This window comes from Hordeum vulgare, chromosome 2H (genome assembly GCF_904849725.1).
Source record: "Hordeum vulgare subsp. vulgare chromosome 2H, MorexV3_pseudomolecules_assembly, whole genome shotgun sequence".
Classification (NCBI taxonomy): domain Eukaryota; kingdom Viridiplantae; phylum Streptophyta; class Magnoliopsida; order Poales; family Poaceae; genus Hordeum; species Hordeum vulgare.
The window spans coordinates 593697191-593719116 of NC_058519.1; the positions used below are offsets into that span (position 1 = coordinate 593697191).

Below are 21926 nucleotides of genomic sequence, written 5' to 3' on the forward strand. Positions count from 1 at the left end.
AGAAGTTGAAGTTCGATCGCATGTTAGGGGATCACAAAAAAGGGTTGTACCCAAATTGCGAAGATGGCAACACAAAGCTCGGTTCCACACTGGAATTGCTGCAATGGAAGGCGGAGAATGGTATATCTGACAAGGGATTTCAGAAGCTACTAAAAATAATGAAGAACAAGCTTCCAAATGATAACGAATTTCCTGACATTACGTACAAAGCAAAAAAAAGGTTCTCTGCCCTCTAGGATTAGAGGTGCAGAAGATACATGCATGCCTCAATGACTACATCCACTACTGCGATGAGGAGTATGAGAATTTGAATGCATACCCGGTATGCGGTGCATTGCGGTATAAGATCACATGAGTGGACGACTGTAGGATCGAAAGTATGTGTAGAGGGGGGTGATTAGACTACTTGACAAGATAAAAAATCTGCCTTTTCCCAATTTTAGTTGAGGGGCAGATTTGGTAGTTAAGGCAAGTCAAGTACACCCTACACATGCGGTTCTAAGAGTGTAGCAGCGGAAAGTAAAACATGCAAGTGTAAAGTAAAGGAGTAAGGTAGGGATATCAAACGCATGAGGTTGACACGACGATTTTTGGCATGGTTCTGATAGGTGGCGTTATCGTACGTTGATACGTCTCAAACGTATCTATAATTTTTTATGGTTTCATGTTGTTATCTTGTCAACTTTGGATGTTTTATGTACCTTTTATATCTTTTTTGGGACTAACTTATTAATTCAGTGCCAAGTGCCAGTTCCTGTTTTTCTGTGTTTTTGACTCTTTTCAGATCTCATTTTGGAACGGAGTCCAAACGGAATAAAATCCCCAAAATAAATTTTTCCAGAATGAAAGAAGATCAGGGAACTTGAGGGCCAAGGCAGGAGAGCCACAGGAGGCCCACAAGCCCTGTAGCCGCCACCAGGGGGCGGCGGCTACCAGGCTTGTGGCCTCCCTGGCGCCCCCCTGACCTAGCTCCTTCGCCTATATATTCCCTAAAATCCAGAAAAAATATGGGCATCCACGAAAACACTTTTCCGCCGCCGCAAGCTTCCGTTTCCGTGAGATCTCATCTGGAGACCCTTCCCGGTGCCCTGTCGGAGGGGACTTTGGAGTTGGAGGGCTTCTACATCAACATCATCGCCTCTCCAATGACTCGTGAGTAGTCCACTTCAGACCTACGGGTCCGTAGTTAGCAGCTAGATCTTCAATGCAAAGTTCTCCATGATCTTCATGAAGATCTATCCGATGTAATCCTCATTGGCGGTGTGTTTTTCGAGATCCGATGAATTGTGGATTTGTGATCAGATTATCTATGAATTATATTTGAGTCTTTGCTGATTTCTTATATGCATGATTTGATATCCTTGTAAGTCTCTCCGAGTCTTGGGTTTTGTTTGGCCAACTAGATCTATGATTCTTGCAATGGGAGAAGTGCTTGGTTTTGGGTTCATACCGTGTGGTGACCTTTCCCAGTGACAAAAGGGGCAGCAAGGCACGCATCGTGTTGTTGCCATCAAGGGTAACAAGATGGGCTTTTATCGTCGATATGAGATTGTCCATCTACATCATGTCATCTTGCTTAAGGCGTTACTCTATTCTCATGAACTTAATACACTAGATGCATGCTGGATAGCGGTCGACGTGTGGAGTAATAGTAGTAGATGCAGAAAGTATCGGTCTACTTGTTTTGGACATGATGCCTATAGATATAATCATTGCCTTAGATAACGTCACGACTTTGCGCGGTTCTATCAATTGCTCGACAGTAATTTGTTCACCCACCGTCTACTTGCTTTCATGAGAGAAGCCACTAGTGAACACTACGGCCCCCGGGTCTATTCACAACTATCGTTTCCGCTTTCACTTTTATTTTGCTTTGTTTATTTTTGCTTTCAGTTCTCACTTTGCAAACAATCTATAAGGGATTGACAACCCCTTCATAGCGTTGGGTGCAAGCTCTTTGTGTTTGTGCAGGTACTTGTTACAATCCTTCACTGGATCGATACCTTGGTTCTCAAAACTGAGGGAAATACTTACCGCCGCTGTGCTACATCACCCTTTCCGCTTCGAGGGAACACCAATGCAAGACTCCAAGGCCACGGGGGAATCCTTTGCATATTTGCCAAGGAATTCCATAAAGGCATAGCCATAGCAGAAGGATTCCTGGTGTCGTTGCTGAGGAGTATCAAGACAAGAATAGTCTCCCGTCAACACGCTTGTTTCTGGCGTCGTTGGAAGGTCTTTTGTTGCAGTAGCATACGTCCATGTTAGTGGAGACTTCAACCCACGGAGGGAAACGACTGCGAGAGTCCACGGAGGGCTCCACCCATGAAGGGTCCACAAAGAAGCGGCCTTGTCTATTCCACCACGGCTTCTGTCCATGGAGGACTAACCTTACTCATGGTAGATCTTCATGAAGTAGGCGATCTCCTTGCCCTTACAAACATCTTGGTTCAAATCCACAACACGATGTAGGAGGCTCCTGAGTGACACCTAACCAATCTAGGAGGCACCACCCTCCAAAAGGTAATATATGGGGTAGAACTATGAACTCCTTGCTCTTGTGCTTCTAAAGATAGTCTCCTCAACACAAAATCACTCCCTCACAGAATAGGCATGGGTAGGAGAGATTGATTTGGTGGAAAGCAGTTTGGGGAGGCTAGAGATCAAGTTTCAAATGATTTGAGTGAAATATCTTGGTCTCAACACATGAGTAGGTGGTTCTCTCTCAGAAAATGGATCTAGATATGAAATGTGTGTTTTGAGTGCTTCTCCCACGAATGAGAGGTGGGTGAAGGGGTATATATAGGCACCACACAAAATCCAACTGTTACACCCAAAGTGGCAAACTCGATGACACCGAAGTGGGAAACTCGGTGGTACCGACATGCACTAAAGGTATGAACTTTTGAATCTCGGTGAGACTGATATATGAAACTCGGTGGCACCGATTTGGTGGAAGTGGCTAGGGTTTCTGTCTGAGGTCAAACTCGGTGGGTCCGACACTACTAGAAAAAGGCCTTCTAATGGCGCACCATTTTTTGCTACTAATGGCGCACTATAGGTGCACCACTAGCATCACGCCATTAGATTTTTTTACTAATGGCGCACTACAAGTGCGCCATTAGTATGTGGTATACTAATGGCGCACCAGGTAGTGCGCCATTAGTATTGCTCACGGTGCGCCATTAGTATCTGGTATACTAATGGCGCACCAGGCAGTGCACCATTAGTATAGCTCATGGTGCGCCATTAGTATGCCTCCCAGGTGCGCCATTAGTATGCCTCCCAGGTGCGCCATTAGTATGCCTCCCAGGTGCGCCATTAGTATGCCTTCCAGGTGCACCATTAGTATTCCTCCCAGGTGCACCATTAGTATGCCTCCCAGGTGCGTCATTAGTATGCCTCTCAGGTCTGTCATTAGTATAGCTCATGGTGCATCACAGGTTATACTACCAGCTCTAAAAATATTCAATTATTATCCTCACACCCACAAGAAGGTTCAAGATAAACACATTTTGCACCACAATGAAAATATGTTTATAAACATGCACATACATTGAACGCAAGTTGACAAACAAATTAACCTAGAGGAAGCATAGTTTTGACCATCTTAACAATCATCTAGAACACACAAGTCACAAAAAGATAAAGACTATTGGTTACTATGAGAGACTTCAGATGGTCCAAAACACACAAGTTTGTATATACATGCACAAAGTGCAAGCTCCAAAACACTCAAAACACCAAATGGTCTACAAGACAATAAGGTCCATGATTACAGGTTGGTTGGTCCATAAACGCTAGAGAGTTATCATGTCCATGTGCATCAATAGGTTGAGTACCTGAAAACATTTTGCACAAATTTGTCAAGAAAGTGGAACCAGATTAAGTTGTTAAAATCTCATATGCGCAATAGTTTTAGAGCACTCTTGAATAAAATGACTGTTGAGGCACAACACCAGTAAGGACAAGTGTGCATGCTAATAGTGAAAGAACTATAGTAACCAATTTTCAAAAATAAATCAGCAACTAAGAAAAGCTAATCTATATGATCCTTGTTTTTCAGTCATTGACCAGTGGTAAAAAGTGAGCAGGTTAATGATGTAACAAAAGTTTTACCTCATCAAAGTTACCGTGCTCACGAAACTCCTGACAACACGAGCATTCCTTGAACAGTTTGAAACGCATCTTCATCCACCCTAGCACTAGCAGCCATCAGCCAATAGAGCATTAGTTGACTAGTGAGTTATGTCTAGCGGGTCATGGAACTCTAGCACAGTTTGAAATGCGTCTTCATCTCCATCCACCCTAGCACTAGAATAATGAGCATTTCCATATCAGAAACCAATTGTATGTATCCAAAAAAGAAGAAGCATGATTTCATCATTCTCATCATGAGTAACATGGTCTAGATTGTTTTTTTAGTACACCTTGAGAAAACCTTGCTTGGGAAGAAAACTTGCTGCTGCCGGTGCATGAGAAGGCTCTTCTCCAAAACAAAAAATGAAAGCTCACAAGTGAGAATAGTTTGTATGTGATCACAAAAATCAAGAACAATTAGCAAGCAGGAACATCATTAAGAAAGTGCAATTAACATGATTAAGGAACATGATGGGGCAAGCAGGAACACATTGTGTTCTTTCAGAAACAAGAGGATGATCATATTCGGTTCAGTAGAGGCCATCATATCGCCCAGTCAAACCAATAGGGAAATTAATCTCATTCATCATCTAATCTCTCACCAATTAATTTTTTTTTGAAAGAAAGGCACTAAGAACACAAAAAACGTGTGTAAGGTGGGTGCATCAGATCTCCAAGATGAAAATGAGTGTGGCATCACAGAAATGCCACAGACGCAAATTGCCCATAAACTTGTGTCTCCTCATCTGCATCGACACCACTCTCAACAAAACAAAACAAAAACTGGCAACAAATTAAATAAGAAAAACTAGACAAACTGCAAAGTTTTATTTGGTGCAAGACACAGAATAAAACCAGTATGGGATGTGATCAGATAGAGCTAATACATGATTCATTGGACATCATATCATCCATCAATAATGTAATTATATCCTCATCTCACTAGCCAGTGCAACTACATATATCATCACAAGAGAGAGACAACAAAAGTATTCATCGTACACAAACAAACAGGGAGAAATTTTCAGTTTACATGCATGCCATGTGCAATAAGAAAATTGGAAGGCACCCACCCAAAGCATAACATGACACATAGAGGGGGCAGAGAGATACCTTCCATGGCACTAGGGTCATACAACACAGGCACAAAAAAAGTACACTAAAGATTCACTCAAGCCACACATTGCCACTTATGACTAAGAACTAAACTGCAAGAATATGATGTCATTTTGAGTGAACAAACCCAAGTGAGTGCTCTTAACACAGCACCAAATTCATCACAGAATCATTTATCACCTGACATAAACATCTTACATAATCCCACACAGCCCACCAGTTAGCAAGTACCAACAAAAAAAAGTCTACATCTATAAGTACACACAATCTGGATTTAAACAAGACTAGACTGATAAAAAGAGTAGTTTCAGAGCCACGATATCCACTCTTCATGGCCAAAAGCATCCACAACTTATCACAAAAATTGCCAACACATGATGAATGACTCCCTACAAGGTATGCGTACACAGCAGCACTACACCGATTAATTTGTAAGCATTGTCTGTTATTGGATTGATAGCCACTATTAACAAGCCAAAATCCCTCCCATCATAAGTATATAACACGAACCATTACCAAACCATGTAGCATGCAGTGATAAAATAAAGGCCCAACACAGAGTTGCAAGAGACCAAAATCATCCACAGGATATATCGGTCGTCGTTCATTCACAAAAGAAAAAATTGAGATTACAGCAGACACCATCACCACAGCCCCAAACCCAACCCAAGAAATTTCCATGGCACGATGGCCATTATACAATTACCACAGCTCGATGGCTGTGGACGAGAGTGAGCATGCATAGGAAAGGAAGCGAGTGGCTCACCTAGGCCGTAGTGAGAGAAGAAGTATTCACCGGAGGCGTCGGAGGAGGAAGGGGGCTCCAGGGAGAGCAGGAGTGATTTTGCACCAGCTCCCAACTCCGATGCGGCCTAGCAAACAATAGAAATTGTTGAGCTACATTTGATCAGGTAGCATAGCAAAATAAAAGAAGTGCACATTTTTTGAGCTAGGATAGCAAACAACTGACAACCAAACATAGAGCAAGACTGCAATACTTGTTGTTTCTGACAAAACAGAAAGACATTTAAACAGAGAAGAGATGTAGCAGGGAGCCATCACATGCATATATAATATATACTCCCTCCATCGCATAATGTAAGACGTTTTTAACACTAAACTAGTATAAAAAACATCTTACATTATGGGATGGAGGGCGTAGGGGATAAATAAATGAGCTAAGAGTCAACATGTAACTTGGTAGCAAGTGATTTGGTGCGCTCTCTAAATAAAGAGCACGACTCCTACTAAGAGAGGACACCAAAATTGTGAGCAATCTTATCCATAAAAATATAAGATTGGCCACAAGTGAGCAACATAACTAGATTTGCACACATCCTGCACATAATAAGCAAGCAACAAAGGCAGCAACAGAATTCTGCTGGAAGGGCACACAATACAAGAGCACCTGATGGAAACATGCATGGTTGATGGCAGCACATCAGAAGCCACTAGAAAACAAACAAAAGGTGCTGGAATTAATTAGGACAACAGGCTAAGGAGTCACTTGAAAATTGGATTACATGTATGCCATGTGCATAAAAAAATTGGATTTCACCCAACCAGAGCATAGCATGAGAGGGAGAGGGGAGCAGAGAGATACCTTCCATGGCACTACGGTCATACAACAACGGTACAGGAAAAAATACACTAAAGATTCAGTTAAGCCACACATTGCCACTCAGGAGTAAGAACTATTCCGTTCGTGCCAAATTAATTGACTCAGATTTGTCTAGATACGGATGTATCGACACTATAGATACATCCGTGTCTTGACAAATCTAAGTCAACTAATTTGAGACGGAGGTTGTAGATTGCAAGAATTTGATGTCATTTTGAGTGAACAAACCCAAATGAGTGCTATAAACAGAGCACCAAAATTTATTATAGATTCATTCATCACCTGACTTAAACATCTTACATAATCCGACAGCCCACCTCGCTTGGGTCATCTCTGTTGGCACATCTGCTAGTGGCATAAAAAAATGCCATTTCCAAATGCCGCTCTGAAATTATAAATAAGCAAGAGTTAACTTGACAACATGTGTTTTCAGAAATGATGTACTCGGGAACTATGCATCATGCGGATGAATATGGGCAAGTGCCGAGTTGTACGGGCCAAAGAGCCTCTAATGTTGATTGTTGATGTAAGAAAAGTTATCCAAATATGATGGAGACACTCTTTTCTGCTGGTCTTCGTGCTTGCACAATCTCAAATTTAGGCGATAAAAGTCATTCATGTTTTAGACACAAGAGAAAAGACTAAAACTAAAGCACCAACAGCAAGCGGCGCCACACAAACATGGACAAGGGAAAACACTCAAGTGCACGCAGCACGACGCCCAACTAGAGCAGAGCGGCAAAAGCGTAAAACAAACTTGAGGGCAAAATCCACTATACATTATATATACCAGAAACATCACGAGAAGCACAAGTGCTTGCAACACACACAGTCAGCACAAGATTATAGATATTGTTCCCCCCTAAGGACTGAGAACTTGTTCATGTATTAGCAGCAACACACACAGTGGCTAATATTTTTATTTTATTTTGATAAGAATGAAGAAAAGCTAAACTTCCAGTGCGTGCATGGCATGGCTAGAGTAATTTGCAGGTGCGTGTGAATAATTTGAGTTTTCTATAGAAGGAAGGAATTTTTCAGTTTTCTGAAGTTTTCTCGTCTCCTCTCCTCTCTGAATAAGTTACAATAAGCCTGCAAATGCAAATTGGACGGGCGTGGAGGACCAAAGAGAGCATGAAAGGGAGGGAGAGACCTTCCATGGCGTCGGAGCATCGGCGACCCGGAGGAGCGAATCGGTGGTATTCCCTTCCTTCCTTATTTCTTTGCAGGTGGCGCACTAACCTGCGCGCGTCAGGGAGGGAGTGAGGGGAGGGCAGAGGCCAAATCAAAACAAGCACAAGCACAAGTAGAGGGGGGGTACCGATGGAGGGACGACGACGGGGGGACGGTGGGGGCGCCGGTGGAGGAGACGGTGGGGTCGCCGGTGGAGGGGATGTTGGAAGCGCCGGTGGAGCGGACGGTGGGGGGGCCCGGTGGAGGGACGCCGATGGAGCGGACGGTGGGGGCGCCGGTGGAGAGCGCCGGTGGAGGGGGCGGTGGGGGTGCCGATGGAGGGAAGAGCTGCTCAGGGCGCGGGATCTGCCGCGGGAGGGAGGCGGCTCTGGGGGAGGTGAGTGACGGCGGCAAGATTTGGGGGGAAAATGTGAGCGCGCGGTCGATTTGGGTGAGAGCCCGCGTGATATTTTGCAAAACTACTAATGGCGCACCACCTACACATGCGCCATTAGTAACCCTGGTTACTAATGGCGCACCTCCTCTGGTGCGCCATTAGTAGTTCTGTAAAAAAAATATAGTAGTGGCGCACCATCAACAGATGCGCCATTAGTAACACTGGTTACTAATGGCGCACTAGCTTTGGTGCGCCATTAGTAGTTTGCAAAAAAAAACCAAAAAAAAAATTATAGTAGTGGCGCACTACTAACAGATGCGCCATTTGTAACCAGGTTACTAATGGCGCACCAGGTGCTGGTGCGCCATTAGTAGTTTTGCAAAAAAAATAAAAAAAAAATATAGTAGTGGCGCACCGAGAGTGTGGTGCGCCATTAGTATCCACCACACTAATGGCACACCTCACATGGTGCGCCATTACTATATAGTAGTGGCGCACGGCTTGTGTGGTGCGCCATTAGTATCTATATCATCTATAGCCCTTTTCCTAGTAGTGCGAAATATGAAACTTGGTGGCACCAAATTTGAGTATGTGGTTTTCGACATAATGGTTATCCGGGAAAAATGACTGAGTATTTTGGTGGCTAACTTTAAGCACTTGAGCAACCAGTTCAGTTTAATAGCTCACCCCCTTTTAATAGTATTGGCTTTCCTATGGACTGAAATGTGGTTTCTCACAAATAGAAAATGAAGAGTCTTCTATGTTGAAGCTTGAGCCAATCCTAATCCTTTCTTGCATCGAGGGGCATCTCCACATAATTCTTAGCCAAATCATATTTTGAACTTTTCTGAAATATACTTGGATAAACATATTAGTTCAATGATGCATATGTTGTGATCAATTATCAAAACCACCTAGGGAGCAATTGTGCTTTCAATGTCCCCCTCTTTGGTAATTAATGAGAACTTATAGATCAAAGCTTTGACAAAAGATATAATCAATGATTAGCATCGACGATTTGAGAAGTGTGTGAAAAGCAAGAGCCCTCCCTAAATTTGTGCATTATTTAAAGTTTGCGTTTGTCACGCCCAAGATGCGACCCTATCCTCAATTTGGCATGAGGGCCTTGTCAGGGATAGAAGCGCATCTCGTCGTGTCGCAAGAATGGATATCGTTACAAGTACATGTACTGAAAAGAAGAGATATATAATAGAATTGGCTTACACTCGCCACAAGCTACATCAGAGTCACATCGGTACAATACATAATCATCATGAAGAAGAGCAGGGTCCGACTACGGATGAAAACAAACGAGAAAAGAAGAACGACGTCCATCCTTGCTATCCCAGGTTGTCGGCCTGGAACCCATCCTAGATCGATGAAGAAGAAGAAGAAGAAGCAACTCCAAATGAACAATCAACGCGCTCGCGTCAAGTAACCTTTACATGTACCTACAACTGGTGTTGTAGTAATCTGTGAGCCACAGGGGACTCAGCAATCTCATTTCCAAAGGTATCAAGACTAGCAAAGCTTAATGGGTGAGGTAAGGTTAGGTGGTGAGGTCGGAGCAGCGGCTAAGCACATATTTGGTGGCTAACTTACGAGTACAAGAAATAATAGGGGGAAGATCTACGCATAGCGGACGTGAACTACTGATGATCAAATGAATGATCCTGAACACCTACCTACGTCAGACATAACCCCACCGTGTCATCGATCGGAGAAGGAACTCACGAAAGAGACAGTCACGGTTACGCACACAGTTGGCATATTTTAATTAAGCTGACTTCAAGTTATCTAGAACCAGTGTTAAACAAAGTTTCCATGTTGCCACATAACCGCGGGCACGGCTTTCCGAAAGATTTAACCCTCCAGAGGTGCTCCAACTAGTCCATCACAAATTACCACAAGCCGCATAGAAATCCTCGATCACGAAACTCGCGATCTCGTCGGATTCCTTAGTGGAAAACCTCAACTCTGAGATTACCCAAAGCATCACCGAAATCCCGATGCACAAGATATATCGTCAAAGGTAAAACTAATCCAGCAAGGCCGCCCGACATGTCGACGATCCCGATAGGAGCCACGTATCTCGTTCTCGGGACACGACGGATAAGCACAGCGTACGGTGGCCTGATAGAAATCTCCCAAGTTGCCCTGGGTTGGCCCCGCAAACGGCTCTAGTTTTGGACCAGCACCATCAACACTAGCCCCCCTGTATTATGTAGAATTACTCCTCGGGTAGCGCTAACTCCCTATGCATTTCAGTTTAACATAATTATTTTGTTGGGCAAATAGTACCAATGTTGGGCCTTGCCAGAACAGCTTTAATCTAAAACAAATTATCAAGGGGGTCCCCATAACAACCCCAATCGTGTTAGAAGCGCTCAATTATGGAACATAACACCGGTAGCCGAAACTAAGGGGGCAAAGGTGGAACAAAACACCAGGCTAGAAAGGCCAAGCCTTCCACCTTTTACAAAGTATATAGGTGCATTAAATTAAATAGCATTTAATATGGTGATATGACAAGGGACCCATGTTATCACATGGAAGCAACTGCACCTGCAACTAGCAACGCTAACAACATGGTTAAGCAAGCAGTAACATAACCAATCAGTGGTTTGCTAGGTTGAACAACTGAAGGTTTCATGGCATTGTTGAGAGGCTAATATTTAACATGTGGTAGGCAACGAGACATAATCGATAGAAACGTAAAACTAGCATGGCAATGATAGTAATGGTATTTGGGGAAATGGTCATCTAGCATGAGATCGCGCTTGGAAGAAGAACGACTCCGTGAAGCAGACGAGTCGAAGTAGTCAAACGGGTCCTCACAATCCGACACGCTTGCGAAACTCTATCGAGACGAAGCAAACCGGAAACAAGCATCAACACACGATATTCACCACACGATGCACAACACAAATGATGCATGAGCAGCTGAACACATGCAAGACACGGCATGACAATTCACGACAATCAAACACTACACATTAAGTGAAGTTCAATATGCAACGAGTTGCATATTGACGAAACTCCACATACGAGTTATTTAGTTCTATCCCGATTAGGTACACTGCAATATTAAATGTGGTTACACATGGCAAGAGGTGAAGCGCAATTAAACTACCTATCTAGGCATTTTAAATGAGGTCGAAAATGACTTATAGCACCTCCGAAACGACCTCACATGTTAATTTCTAATTCTGTCCAGATCTGAACTAACACGTTTAATTTGTTGTTAAACAGCAAAACAAATAGGTTCACGTGATTCTACGCATTGTTACAAGCAATTTACACATAGAGAACATCTCCAACGGAGCTACGGTTCAAAAGATACAAGCACCGCATGATATGATGGCATGAATGCAATATGTGTGCAACGTCGGTCACGAGCACTTCAAAACATACAACCCGCACGAGAAAATGAAACTACGTGAGATTCTAAGCAAGTTTCATATAGGACACGATCAAATCGGAGCTACGGTTCAACAACTACGAGCAAAACAAGAAATCACTACAATCTGCCAAAATCAGCCACATAGCTTTTTCTACACCCCACAACTACGAGCTACACAACTCCAATCTACTCAGCCAAGGCATGACACGATAGAGGGCAAGAAGCACTACAACAAACAACTAACAACAACTAGCATGGCATCATGGATCACTAGGAAAAGAAGTCACAGAATGGCATCTTACACACTATTTCAGATTTAGCGAAAATAACACTTCATGAAAGTGCAGTTTTCGATCTGAAGGCATATTAACAGCAGCAAAACCATAAGCTACCAGACTCCAAATGGCATGGAAATTCATAGCATGCTAGATATACACAAGGTCTACAACTAACTCCATTGGACCAACCTCAAAAGAACTACAGATCACAAGATAGAAGCAAGACAAGACAGCAACAAAATATAACAGATCTCAGACTTAGAAATATTTCAGCACCTCCAAATCAGCACTATTTCTAGTAACTTGATAGCAAGCAAACCACACCTAAACATGCATTTATATTGCAACCAAAAATACCAGGGGCTAGAGTAAACATCAAAGATCAACTCTCTAGTTGACAACACCTTCGAACGAAGCACGGAATAAATCCTACAAAAAAGACAAGAGGGCAACATAGCAAAATATCACGTGAACTAACTTACTCAAAAGCTAAAACTAAATACACAGAAAAATCCTATGGATTTTTCTACCCCGAAAACATATAAAGCATGTGGGGTTGCAACACAAAAATATCGCCACACGTAAATGCGAGATAATGACCTAAACACGGGAAATAAACTAGCGGCAAATTCCTACATGCAAAAATACCAATGACCGCTCTAAAATACATGGCAAGAGGGTTCCTAAATCATGGACATTTCTACTACGGCATTCGAGCATCCGGTCTTGCGCGAAAAATAAATACGGACGTCTATCCTATTGGAACATCACGTTAATCTATGCATTTGGCACGGCAAACCATGTCAAACAAATATGCAAGTTATGAATTCGGATTGTACACGAAATGCTACACCAAAACCATATACAATACGTCTCGAACCGACTTACGGTTTAAAAGTTACGGGGATTTTATTTTACGTCTATTTCTCTAGAATTTATATTAATTCCGAAATTACTAAATTACTAACGGGCCTAATCAGGTGGGCGCAAAATAGATAAGGTGCGCTGGGGGGCGAGGGATAGCTCACCTTGGGGGGCCTCGTGCCGGTTGGAGGGTTGGTGGAGTGGGCCTCGGTGGCCTGCTGGAGCAGAGGGGAGCTCTCCTGGAGATGGGCCGCGGGAGCTGCTGGAGATGGGCCGCGACTAGAGCAGGCCCAGGCAGGGCGCTGGCGAGCGAGGCACCTGGTCGGGCGGTCGCCTCCTCCCGCACGCGCACAGGCAATCGGCGGCGGGAGCTGGCCGCGGCGGCTCGTCGGGCCGGCGCACGGGGGCGCAGGCGGCGGGGAAACCGGCGGGATCCGCCGGATCCGGCCGTGGGGAGTCCGTTCCCGGTGGTGGCGGACCGAGGCGGAGCTGGGGCGAGCAGATCGGCGGCGGGGGGATCTCGCGAGGTCCTGGCGCGGGCAGTGGCCATGGCGGCGGCTCGCTTCGTGGCAGAGGCCGGCGGCGTGGTAGGCAGGGCGGTGCGGCGACGCGGGCGAGGTCCTCGTGGGGCTCCGGCCGATGGCGGGCTAGGCAGGGCGGCGCGGCTGCTGCGGGGGCTAGCCACCTCGGGCAGGGGAGGATCCGCGGGCATGGGAGAAGCTCGTGTGGTCCCGTGGACATGTCCGATTTGACCACAGACATGTCCGGTAGGTGGGGATTAGTGTTAGGCACGGATTTCGAGGAGAGGGGAGAGGGGATTGTCTAAAAATAACCGGGGCCTATTTATAGACAAATGGGGGGCTAGGTTAACGATTCCACACGCGGGAACGGGTAAGTGGCCGTGTTGTGTAGATATCCGGAGACGAGAGGGAAAACGGGCGACGCAGCAACGATTTTTAAAACACCGACAACCATCCGACGGTAGACCGAATATGGTGCCGCTACGGTCGATCGTTCGGGTACCAGACGGACTCCGATCGCGATGAAATTCGACAGGCGGCCTAGCTATATTTAATAAAGACCGCGCGTCAAATCTCACCCCAATCAGAGAAAGTTTTACGCACAGTTTTAAAACAGGGTTTCGACGATGCCGCGGGCGCGTGCGTGTGTGAACGGGCTCAGAACGAACAACGACGAGAACCGACAACTATCAACGGATGCAAGTTTTGAAAACTGGCGGCAACGGAGATGCCGATGCAATGCTGATGATGCGCATGATGCGATGATAATGCGACAAAAGAAAATAGACACACGACGAAAACGGAATAGAACGGGAATCTTCTGGAACGTCGGCATCGGGCTGTCATAGCCTTTGAATGCAAATGCACAATCAATTAGGATCATGGGTTACTCTTCCATGTCACATACATCTTGGTGGCGTGCAAACAAGATAAGAATGAATAGTAATGCACATGACACCAACAAGATAACTGAATGATCATCACATGGATAGCTAAAAGATAATAATGTAGCATCACACAAGATAAAGCGTATGATCAAACACGGGAACTGGATAAAGTCATCCAAAAGATCAAAGTTTCTAAAACCAAATGAGAGCAAATAACATCAACAGCTCTCTCTCTCTCTCACTCGAATCCTTATGATCTATACATTTCCCCCCCTTTGGCAACAAGTTACCAAAAAGTTCAAAAGTATAGAGCTAATCATCTCTCTGGGCAGGTGATGATGGAGTCGATAGAAGAGCATCCACAAAGTCTTATGCAGAGTGTCCTAAAGCTGGAGGAGTGGATAGTGGAGGTGCTTGATATGGGGTTTGAGCTGAAGGTGCAGATGTTTGAGCTGATGAAATCTGTCATGTCTCTGAAGTAGGTACAATAGCTGATCTAGGCTTGGTGCTGAACTGAGTGGTAGTGCGAGGAGGTGACTCTTCATCATCATCATCATTGTCATCCGAGCGTGGAATCTTCACTTAGTCAACTTCATGTTGAAGCTGTTTGACTATAGTTTTCAATTTCGTAACCTTCACATCCATGCCATAAAATTTTGTTTCCATGACCCGCTCTAGGCTTTTCTGATTTTGCAGAGTCTCCGAGATGTTCTTCTCCATGCTTTGGACAGAGCTAACTAGAAATTCCATTTTCTCACCTTGAGTCCTGAGTTGTGGAGCTGGTGCTGGCACATTCCTAGAAGCTTCAGCTTCAGCTGCCTCTGCTTCCATTCTGGCTGTAGCGGAGCTGGGATCATTGTCATCCATGACCACTTTATTGTCTTCAAACTCTGGTTGAAGAGGTAAATGGGGACGATCAAGGAGATATACATGCTTTCCTAGCTTGGCATTGATAAGCATCTAAATGTATGGGGCATATCCACATGAGCTCTTCTGATCAGCAGCAGTCCTTCGGATAGTCTCTACTATCAAGTCCATCACTTTGAATCTGGTGTGAGTGTCCAAAAGCTGCAGCAAGCTGATGGAGTGTCCTCTGACCACTTATCATCACCTGATTTAGGCATCAAGGTGTGTCTCAGAATAGTGTTGGTGGTGGGTATTCCTGCTTGCAAGAAGTATACAGAGCCCATCTTGTGAGTTGCCAAATACTCATGAGGAATTGGCTTGTACATGTTGGCCATAGAGTTGTGACTCTTCTTTGCTTCAGAATACACATCCACATCACTCTCTTTCTGCTTAGGGGCACCAATGATAGTGGCCCACTCATCAATTGCTGACTCATATCTGTGCCCATCAGCCATCCAGAGAAATAGAACCATCTCCATAGAAGTGAACAATTGAATAGAATTGCATGATTAGTTCATAGTTCCATGGGGTCATATCCTTTCCAACAAAATCTTTAATATCCACAGACTTGAAGTTGTCTTGCACATGAGGAAAGTAGTCTTCGTTGTCTTTGATATAAGCCCAGTCAACATATCTCATATCGCTAACAGTTGGACATTTGTCATATAGGACAGTCTCATAGAAATCTTGTTGTTCCTTGGTGTGAAACCTTGGATCAACAACAGTCCTTCTCGTGATAGCATATGGATCAGAAGCTCTCCACTTTATCAAACCTACATATTTTCTCTTCTTCATGTCTTCAGCTACTGGATAAGCATCATTATGAAGAGGAAGATGTGGTCGGAGCTTTCTGAGAATGGTTTGCATTCTCATCTTCTTCTTCCTCTGCAGCAAAGGCACTACAAGCAGGGCCTTTCTCCTTAGCAGCTGCAGGAATGTCCTTTGTAGTCTTCATGTGAGCTATAGTCTTCTTAGCCTTAGGAGGAGGCTTAGAAGCAGACTTATTGGGCATAGCATCAGCCATATGCTTCTTCTTAGAAGGAAGAGGAGGAGCATCAACTGGGATTTCATCCTCTCCAACGGCATCTTCTGGGTCCTCAATCATGGAAGTAGGTCTTACAACAAGACGAATCACCCTCTTCCTTGCTCTCTTTGCACCAACCTTCTTGGGAGGAACATCAATGGAAAGTGTTGTGCTTTTCCTTACATAAGCAGGTGCTCTCAGATTAGCAGGATTAGCATAATCCTTTCTGACTGTCTTCCTTGAGGCCTTTGGAGGAATTGAGGATTGCTCCGGCACAAAATCCGAGTCTTCTTCATCTGAGTTGAGTTTCTTCCTCTGCCTGGTCCTTGCCTTGGGCAAGCCATCGGAGATGTAGGAACAAGGGTCAGAGTCAGTCTTCTTAGGACTAGTGCCGAGTCCATCTCAACACTTGATTCCCTGAAATCATTCTGGCTATCTTCTGATCCAGACATCTTTGACAAACAAGCAAGCAACTAGCAGACCAGCACACAAGCAGACCTGTGAAGCAGATATCGAAGAGCAGAAAGGGTTGAGCATCACAAAACATGGAAGGATTTTTTAAATTTTGAAGTCTGAAACTTAGGGTATGATCTTCTACAGGATGTAAATCGGTGGCACCGAGTTAGCATTTTCGGAGTCACCGAGAAGGCTTACTCGCTTAATAGAGACTTGGCAGTCTATTTAGGCGGGGCCGAAAAGATCTTCTTGGTCTCACCGAGTTGCTTCTCACTAACCCTAAAAGGGAAAATCGGTGGTACCGATTTTGCAAACTCGCTCTCACCGAGTTGCATGCTACGGCAGATCAGATCCGAAATTTCAACTTTGATACTCTGGTGGAAGGAAAGGGTTTGCACATGGTGGCTTGTAGATAAGCTTTCCCAATGCGTAAGAATCACATGGGGAAACACACAAGGAGATCCAAACCGTACCCTAACTTGGTGGCGGTCCAGCTACAATGATGACGACGGTGAAGAATCCGTCGACGGCGGCGATTCCCAATGGTGGAGGCACACGGGGAGGAAAAGGAGAGGACGAGGGGTCTCGGGGGGCAGATTAGGGTTTTGAGATGAAGGGTTTTTGACAATCTAAAATCAAAGAACATGTATGCTGGAATATATACCCGTCACTGTTGGTGTCACCGAGATTATGAAATCGGTGTCGCCGAGTTCCTCTACTGTCATTTGACAGGGAAACTTGGTGTAACCGAGTTTGTGATTTCGGTGGTACCGAGATTAAAAATCCATATCAACTTTGTAACTCGGTGGAACCGAGTGTGTGTAGTTGGTTGCACCGAGATTCACAAAGAGGTTTTGGAAGGCAGCCTTTGATGATACGGAACTCCGAGTGCTCCTTCACACAGAGGGATTGGCAGGTGCTTGTTCAAGTTTTATGATGAAGCATGAATAGAACTTGAGATGATATAGCATATATAGCTAGAGGAGGATCCCAGGCATTCTTGTCCATCCAATTGGAAAAATATAAATCAAGATCCAAATATAAAAAATTGGATGTCCTCGAATGATCAAAAATATGCAGACCAACATGCTCACACAATAAAATGAAAAATAAAATATGGTGAACATGCACAAACATCCTAGCATCTATCAAGCACTTGGGGGATTAAAAAGTCATCTATATATGAGTATATTGACATAGGAGCCTAGTAAGAATACTTGATCATAGGTCATACTCATCTTTAAGCACAAGTGGGGTTACCACTTTTACATAAGAATTAATGTGTTCATATCCTTAAGAGATGCTTATACTCAAGGTTTAGAGTAAATCTCCCCCTTGATATGAAATCCCCCCTAAGAGGGACAAACTAACCTTGGGTTTTGTCGTAGAAGACTTCAAGTAGGTGAAGTAGTGGTGGATGCTCAATGTTGATGAAGATCATCTTGAGTTGGGAGCAATCCATGTTGTTTCTTACTCTTCTCACTTACATGGGTTAGTCCCAAAGCAAGAGGAACACATGCAAGAATATATATGGACATGGCGTGAAACACAAATGGGATGATGTCCAAAGATGAATTAATTACCTTGTTCCTTGCTTACCTTTGAAGGAATGTGTGACTCCTTGAACTAGTGCATATGGTTGAGGTTGATTGCAAATAGTTCTTGCCAAAATGAATGAGAGTGAATCTCATTGGCAGAGTCACCCCTCAAGAACTCTCTAGTTCTTCCTCTTGGGAATCCACATCAACTTGATGTGGACCCTTGGAGTTGTGGTAGCACTAGATGAGGTAGTGCTAGAAGTGTCCTTAGGAATCCACTTCACCTTGACTTGTGGTTCCTCTTCAAATAAGTCGATGTCTTCTTGAAGCTTTTCCTTGGCCTTATGGTCTTGTGATGGAAGGTCATCTTGTGAGCTTTTTCCCTTGGGAGGAGTACGATCATACTTCTCCTCTCGAGGAATGATACGTCCATTTTGCATCATGCTTTCATGTTGATATTTATTGCTTTTTGGGCTGTTATATTACTTTGTGGTACCATATTTATGCCTTTTCTCTCTTATTTTGCAAGGTTTATTTGAAGAGGGAGAATTCAGGCAGCTGGAATTCTGGACTGGAAAAGGAGCAAATCTTAGTCCACTATTCTGCACAACTCCAAATGCCTTGAAAATTTACGTGGAATTTTTTGGGATTATATAAAAAATAACGGGCGAAAGAAGTACCAGAGGGGAGCTACCAGTGCGCCACAAGCCTCGTAGCCGCCACCCCCTGGTGGCGGCTAACAAGCTTGTGGGCTCTCTGACGGCCCACTGGCCCCCCTCTTTTGCTATATGAAGGGTTTCGTTCCAGAAAAAATCAATTAGGAGCTTTTTCGTGGTTTCGCCGCCGCCACGAGGCGGAACTTGAGCAGATCCAATCTAGAGCTCCGGCAGGACGATCCTGCTGGGGAAACTTCCCTCCCGGAGGGGGAAATCGTCGCCATCTTCATCACCAACACTCCTCTCGTTGGAGGGGAGGCATCTTCATCAACATCTTCATCAGCACCATCTCCTCTCCAATCCCTAGTTCATCTCTTGTAACCAATCTGATATTCGTTTGGTATTTTGATATGATGTATGTTGTCTTTTCCTCTAGTGGTGTTATGTGAACGTCGACTACATAACACTGCACCATACTTGGGCCTAGAGGAAGGCATTGGGGAGTAGTAAGTAGATGATGGGTTGCTGGAGTGACAGAAGCTTAAACCCCAGTCTATGCGTTGCTTCGTAAGGGGCTGATTTGGATCCACTAGTTTAATGCTATGGTTAGACGTTGTCTTAATTCTTCTTTCGTAGTTGCGGATGCTTGCGAGAGGGGTTAATCATAAGTGGGATGCTTGTCCAAGTAAGGGCAGTACCCAAGCGTCGATCCACCCACATATCAAACTATCAAAGTAGCGAACGCGAATCATATGAACATGATGAAACTAGCATGACAGAAATTCCCGTTTGTCATCGGGAGCGTTTTTCCTCCTATAAGACTTTGTTCAGGCTTGTCCCTTGCTGCAAAAGGGATTGGGCCACTTGCTGCACCATTGCTATTACTTGTTACTTGTTACTTTTCGCTTGCTACGTTTCACCTCACTACACCATCACTTGTTACCGCTACTTTCAGTGCTTGCAGTTATTACCTTGCCGAAAACCGTTTATTAGAGCCTTCTGCTCCTCGTTGGGTTCGACACTCTTACTTATCGAAAGGACTACGATTGATCCCCTATACTTGTGGGTCATCAAGGAACAAACATAGGAATGGGATATGGACCTTCTTCTCAATCATCTCCGTTGACGTTGAAGTAGCCAACACCTTGTTACTTCCGATGTCCTCCTTGCTTGCGTACAATTTCCTCAAATTGTTTACTTCTAGCAAGACTCTTGAATACACCTCTCTCTATAATCCCTTTCAATAAATTGTTTTCTTGCTCAAGTGTAACTTTGCTAAGAGAATCATTAGTGGAATCAAGAGAGCTACTAGAAAGAACATCATTAGATTTAGCTTTAGCATGGTTGTTACTAGATGAAGAGACTTTCTTGCCTTTGTTACTAGTGTTCTTAGGTTTAACTTGTGGAACAAAATTAGACAAGAGTAATCGTTTGGCTAGATAAGAAGAACTCTTCTTTCGAAGATCATCATTGATCGCTTTTAGAAACTCATGCTCTTGCTCCAAATTGAGCTTCTCGAAGCGTAGCTTCTCATGAGTTCTTGCAAGCTCTCTATGATCTTCTAGAGTAGTTTCATGAGATAACTTAAGAGTGTTTAATTCTTCAGATAGTCGTTCAATCTCTTTCTAATCATCATCATTCAATTTCTCTTGACTAGGATGATAATTAGCAAGTTCATTTTCAGTGCAATCACTAGTTTTATCAAAGAGCAAGTCATCTTCTCCTAACAAGTCATCCTCATCACTATTGAAATCAAGATACTCTGGGTGTGATACCTTGGATCCTTTAGCCATGAAGCAGTTTCCGACTCCTTCATTTGGTGAATCAAATAAGTCGTAGGAGTTGGAGGAAATGAGTGCAATGTCGGCAACACCTTCATCTTGACAATAGCCGGAGTTGGAGTGATAGCTTCTCTTGGATTGGTTGTCAGACTCAGAGCCACAGACCCATTCACCAACATGAGCTTGATGTCTTCTTCTTGAGATGCTCTTGGTGTATTTGTCCTTCTTCTCTGATTCCTTGCCTCTCCGTGAGTGTCTTCGTTCATAACGATCTTCTCTACTCCTTATCTCTCTGCGAGGTGACTCATATCTTGAGCTTCGTCTTCGAGGTGACTCTTCTCTTCATTTGTAGGGAGTCGAGCACTCATTGGAGTAGTGTCCGGGCTTCCCACAGTTGTAGCAGTTTCGGTCATGACTGGACGAACGCTTCTCATCATATCTTGAGCTTGAGATTTTCTCTTTGCCACTACTCCTGTAGAACTTGTTGAATTTTCTGACCATGAGGCTTATCTCTTCATCAGTGACAAGATTGTCCTTTGAAGTTCGGAAGCATCACATGAAGCTTTGTAAGCACCGCTCGACTTGTTGTGCAGCTCATCTTTGTCCTTGAGTGACATCTCATGAGCAACAATCCTACCAGTGACTTTAGTTGGCTTGAGATCTTTGTAGTTTGGCATAATTTGAATCAATGTCCACACGGTGTCATACTTTCCATAAAGAGCTCTAAGTATCTTCTTGATGATAAATTTGTCGGCCATCTCTTCTCTTCCTAAGCCGACAATCTCATTGGTGATGAGAGCTAGCCTAGAGTATATTTCCGCGACACCTTCACCATCCTTCATCTTGAACTTGTCAAGCTGACTTCAAAGCACATCCAACTTAGATTCTCTAGCAGAATCGGTAACTTCATGCATATCGATCAATGTATCCCAAATTTTATTCTCAAGGCGGCTGATTTTGTTGAATTCTTCGGGGCATAGACAGTTGAAGATGATGTCGCACGCTTGTGCATTGATTTGCAACATCTTCAGTTCGTCGGTTGTCGCATCACGACCTAGTTCACGCCCTTCTCTGAAGAAATCACCTTGCACACCAACATGAATAACATCCCAAACATGAGGATTAATGTCAAGGATATGCATTTTCATCTTATGCTTCCAACCAG

At 44.1% G+C, this 21926-nt stretch overlaps 2 non-coding genes and 1 pseudogene across 2 annotated transcripts; all 3 read right to left on the minus strand.

Annotated features, from left to right (window-relative positions):
• Window positions 1–4653: 4653 nt before the first annotated feature.
• Window positions 4654–4737, minus strand: LOC123433810. Its single transcript, XR_006625119.1, has one exon. It is a non-coding gene; the product is annotated as a small nucleolar RNA Z102/R77 (small nucleolar RNA).
• A 60-nt stretch (window positions 4738–4797) lies between these two features.
• On the minus strand, window positions 4798–4895 carry LOC123433802. The gene has a single exon (XR_006625112.1). It is a non-coding gene; the product is annotated as a small nucleolar RNA Z101 (small nucleolar RNA).
• Window positions 4896–5004: 109 nt separating this feature from the next.
• LOC123433814 lies at window positions 5005–5085 on the minus strand (annotated as a pseudogene).
• Window positions 5086–21926: the final 16841 nt, after the last annotated feature.